Genomic DNA, 5,701 nt, shown 5'->3' with positions numbered 1-5,701 from the left:
GGAAAGGGAGAAGAAAAGAAAGAGCAGAAAGAGATTTGGGGCTCTCAGGTTTCTAAGTTGTTTTTCTTGTTGTTATTTTATTTTGTAATAATGAGAAATCTTTGCATCCATAAAACATCTATACAATATACCATTTTTCTTGAAATATTTACTACTAAATATAATTATTCTTTAGACATCTTGAGATTGAAACACAGATGAAGTAAAAATACAGTGTCTATTATAGCAGGGGTCCAAACCAATTTGTGATTTCAGATTAAAGAGACCCTTGTGTTCTATATCTGGGTGCTTTGATGTTCAACCCAACATATAAGTTACATTTTCTGTCTGTCTTCCTGAAACTAGCAAAATTAGCATTTTTAAGTAGTATAACTCCAGAGCCAGTCCATCCACCTAGGGAGAAAGGTCAACTCAAGAATGTTGAGGAAGTGCAATATCTTTAATATTTTTAAATTTTCCTATTGACAGAACATTTATAAAAGACATAATGACATTTCTTGGTCTTTGGGGGTACTATTTGGATCCATATATGCTCTCTGTTTTAGTTAGGGTTGCCATATTTACTATCCTTTCAGTTTCTAAAACCAGAAAGATGGAATTAATCTTCCATCTCGTTTCTCCCTTTATAACCTAGGCCTAATCAGTCACTGAGATCAATTCATTCAACCCCTAATTGGCTCTTTAATCCACTTATGCCCATATTTCCATCATTTATGTGAAGAAATATCATTTCTTGCTAGAATCACTGAAACAATCTCCTAAGTGATATCTGTATGTTCAGCTCCCCCCCCCCACCTTTTCCCATTATCCTCAGTATAGCCAGAATGATTCTAAAATGAAAATTTTGACATATTTCCATGCATAAACCTTTAATGTATCCCCAAAGTACATAGAATAAAGCCCACATTTAGAATAAATTAACTCCCAAGACCCTTTATAACTTGATGCTTCCTTATCTATACTAATAAAAGCCTAGGTAGTCCTCGCGCCCTCGCACGACATGTTCACGTCATCACAAGATAGCCGTCACAAGATAGCTGCCCCCATGTCATCACAAGATGGCCACCACAAGATGACTGGCAGGGGAGGGCAGTTGGGGCAATCAGGCCTACAGGAGAGGGCAGTTGTGGGTGATCAGGCCAGCAGGGGAGGCCAGTTGGGGGCGATCGGGCCAGTAGGGGAGCAGTTAGGTGTCAATCAAGCCGGCAGGGGAGCAGTAAGGGGGCAATCAGGCAGGCAGGCAAGTGGTTAGGAGCCAGCAATTGGACATCCCCTGAGGGGTCCCAGATTGGAGAGGGTGCAGACTGGGCTGAGGGACCCCCCCCCTCCATGCACGCATTTCATGCACCGGGCCTCTAGTCTCTTCATAAAATCCATTCACTTCATCAATTTATATTCCAGTTACATGGTACTCCATTTTTTCCTTTAAATCCATACACTTTACACACCATCTTTCTGAAACAGCCTCTTCCTCCCTGTGTAACTCCTACTCATTATTCAGTTCTTAGCCTAGATGACATTGTCTCTTGGACTCTTTCTTCAATATTGTTCTCAGCCATACACCCCAAAGTGAGGAAGGCAGAGTGGCTAAATTCAATACATAATCTGCCTACAGGGCTATTACAATGAAAAAGTGATTAAAATGAGTGGCTAAATGTACTGTTAATTTAATATAGCTAAAGAAAAGAAAAATTCTCTGCAACTTTAATTTTTATTTATCATAAGATTTTAATAAACAGAATTCATCGGTTTTCTAACACAGCAGATAATAGTGCTCTTATCATTATTTAAAGTGAATCAAATATCCCTGAGACTGAATGGAGGAGGAAAGTGAAAAAAATACATGTAAACAAATTTTTGTCAGGCCTTAAATTCTCACTTCAATATTTACTAGTTCTATGAATGTGGGAAGTAACTTACTAGTAAATTGTTTGAATTTTAGTGTCTGCTTGGGGAAAAATACATGATAAAAATATTATCTATCTCATAGGGCTGATGTGATAATTAAATGAATTAATACACAAAAAAATGATTCATATTACAGTGTCAGATACATAGTAATCTTCCAATAAATATTATTATTAGCAGTAATATTGGTAGTTGTTTTAAGAGAAGTAAACATCTGTAAATAAGAGTAATTTAGAACATTCAATATATTTTACAAATTAAGCAAAATGAACTATTATATCAGTGATCTCCTTCACAATGGGCCTTTAATATTACACATGAGGCCAACTCTCATTAAGTAGTTTTTATTTCTAGAAATACTGAATCACCAAAGAAATGTATTTGAAAAATCATTAAAGCCAAAAGGTATTTGTTCTTATAATCTAATCTAATAAAAGAGAAACGTGAAAATTGACAGCACCTCTGCTACACCCCAAGCCACGCCAACCAGCCAATCAGAGCAACTATATGCAAATTAACCCAACCAAGATTCAGCCATGGAGCTGGAGCAAGCAGGAGGCTTGGTTGGCCCAGTGATGGAGGAATCCAAGCTTCCCACCTGCCCTGGCCATCTGTGGCCTCCGCTCAAGGCAACAAAGTTTCAATTATGGAAGATAAATAAATCCCAGATACCTACTTCCAGCCAGCCTCCACTGGGAGCTTGGGTGGCTGGGGGCCGTGGCCAGCCTGCAAACAGCCATCAGCCCCTTACCCAGGATGGCCACACCCTCATGGGGTGAGGGGTCCCGCTGGGGGGTTGTGGCCAGCCTGCAAACAGCCATCAACCCCTCACCCAGGCTGGCCAGGCACCCCAGCGGGGACCCCCACCCTGAAGGGGTTGTGGCCAGCCTGAAAACAGCCCTCATCCCCTCACCCAAGCTGGCCAGGCACCCCAGCGCGACCCCCACCCTGATCCAGGACACCCTTCAGGGCACACCAGCCGGCCCCCACCCATGCACCAGGCCTCTATCCTATATAATAAAAGGGTAATATGCAAACTGACCCTAACAGCAGAACAACTGGAAATGACTGGTCACTATGACACACACTGACCACCAGGGGGCAGACGCTCAATGCAGGAGCTGCCCCCTGGTGGTCAGTGAGCTCCCACATGGAGGAGCTCTGCTCAGCCACAAGCCAGGCTGATGGCTGCCAGTACAATGGTGGTGGTGGAAGCCTCTCCTGCCTCCTCAGCAGCGCTAAGGATGTCCGACTGCAGCTTAGGTCTGCTCCCCACTGGCACGTAGACATCCCCCGAGGGCTCCCGGGCTGCCAGAGGGATGTCTGACTGCCAGCATAGGCCCAATCCCCTGGGGAGCGGGCCTAAGCCAGCAGGTGGTCATCCCCCGAGGGGTCCCAGACTGCGAGAGGGCACAGGCTGTGCTGAGGGACCCCCCCCCTCTGAGTGCACAAATTTTTGTGCACTGGGCTCTAGTATGTTAATAAAATTAGTAAACTTTCAGTTAGAATTCTGTCTCAATAGAATCCCTCTTATTGGCTAGGCACTGGGTTGCTGGAGTAATTGCTACATTTTTTAGCCTCTCTGACAGCTAGTTTTATTCAACTTTGATTAAGTTCTGAGCAATAAGATGAAAGCAGACTCTTCCTTATAAGACAGCTGGCACATGCTACATGTCCCTTTTTCTTTGTCCTTAAAGCCTTTCTTTTGGCTGAATAGAAATATGATGGCTGAGGATAAAAGAACCATTTTAATCCACGAAGTGCTTTAGGGAGTGGAGGCAATGAAAAAGTGAACAACAGGCTGGAACAAGATGAATTCCAGTAAACTTGGAGCAAAGCCATGACTGCCTGCCTTCAGACATAAACAAAAGTAAATCCATGTATTTCTGTCTTACTTAAGCCCACTGTTATTTTTAGTCACTGCTAACTTAAATCCAAAATTACTTCTAATTGATAGAGATAGATATTTGTGGGAGGAAAAGACTCTCTACCTTCTATTTATTTAATTAAAAATAAGGTGAAGCATCAATTGAGAATTAATTATAGGGGTGAGATGAAGTTGAAGTTTTGAATAGAGATAAGAAATAAAATGATCTTTTCAGAAAGTAAGAAGATTAGAGAACAAGATAGTCTTGATGGATAATTCTAATTCACTCTGGCAGTAGTGACAGTGATTTAAGATTGTACTATAGGGTGTCCCAAAATTCACGCAAGATTTGAACTTTGCGTGAACATTAACAACAACAACAACAAAAAATAATAGCCTAATTTTACTTGGTTTATTGAATCAGATTCTAATATCTGTTGCCCTTTGATTTCAATCCCTTCAATTTGATAAGCATTACTCCCTTCAATTTGATAAGCATTACCAAGTACCAATTATGGCCCAGGAGCAGGGACAATGAAGATCAATGAATACCACGGTTATGTGCCAGCAAAGCCGTGGAGGCCTTTTACTGGATTTGCTATTCCATACATAACCCTATACTGTATACTTTAAGAATCAATAAAAAATTTACAATTTTTATAAACCTGTGTTTTCTATCAAAATTACTCCTTGCATGAATTTTGGGACACCCTATAGTTTAACAAGTAGTATAACTTTTCTCCATCATGGTTCAGATGTCTGGATTGAAGTGCAAAGAAGGAAAATAAGTTAGAAACAATGAGATATGGGTTTTACCAAGAGAATATGAAGGAGACAAAGTATAGCAGAAATTGAGGGTGTTCGCCAGAGATTTATTATAATAAATGGAGCAGAGGACCTAGATTAGTCCAAAAGGAAAGATAAATGATGAGGTCAGTAGCTGTAGGTTTTAATGAACTTTTAAATTTTACAGAAACTCAGGAAGGGACATGAAGAATTAAAATTTTTGCTGAAATTGGAACTATCAAATTCAAGATTTTCTAACTTCTCTCCAAGACTTTTATTTTCCTTCCTGCCTTTGGTAAAAACAGAATTGGACAAAATGTTGACACAACTGCCTTATGCATCCTATATAATAAAAGGGTAATATGCAAATTAACCCTCACAGCAGAATGACCGGGAATGAACAGTTGCTATGATGCACACTGATCACCAGGGGGAAGATGCTCAATTCAAGAGCTGCCCTCTGGTGGTCAGTGGGCTTCCACGGTGGGGGTGGGGATGGTGCCACTCAGCCAGAAGCTGGCTCATGGCTGGCCAGCACAGCGGCGGTGGTGGGAGCCTCTCCTGTCTCCACGGCAGTGCTAAGGATGTCCGACTAACAGCTCCATGGGGAGAGGGCCTAAACTGTTAGTTGGACATCCCCCAAGGGCTCCTGAACTGCGAGAGGGATATCTGACTGCCAGCTTAGGCCTGATACCCTGGGGAGCAGGCCTAAGCTGGTAGGTGGACATCCCCCGAGGGATCCTGGACTGCAAGAGGGCACAGGCCGGGCTGAGGGAGCCCCCAGAGTGCATGAATTTTCATGCACCAGGCCTGTAGTATACAAATAAAACCAATACTGTATAATGAGAAAATTCTAAACCTTTCAAAAAATAAATAAATCAAATGGTCTTTAAAAACATGTTCTCAGTGGCTATACATAAGGTCTTCTTGAGGTATAGAATCCTATTGCACAAAGAATCATCCTAGTAATTATTATAAACATATACAATGCTGATACAAATATAGGCATCCCTTATTATCCAAACTGTCATTATGTGCACTTGCAAACCCAATAGAATTGAATATATTTTCTTAGATTCTTGTGAAGGAAACTGCATTCCTTACTATATAAATTCTTACTCCCAGGACTCTTTTTTATAT

Source organism: Myotis lucifugus, unplaced genomic scaffold (genome assembly GCF_000147115.1).
Source record: "Myotis lucifugus unplaced genomic scaffold, Myoluc2.0 scaffold_48, whole genome shotgun sequence".
NCBI classification, from domain to species: domain Eukaryota; kingdom Metazoa; phylum Chordata; class Mammalia; order Chiroptera; family Vespertilionidae; genus Myotis; species Myotis lucifugus.
This window is presented reverse-complemented; position numbering follows the sequence as displayed.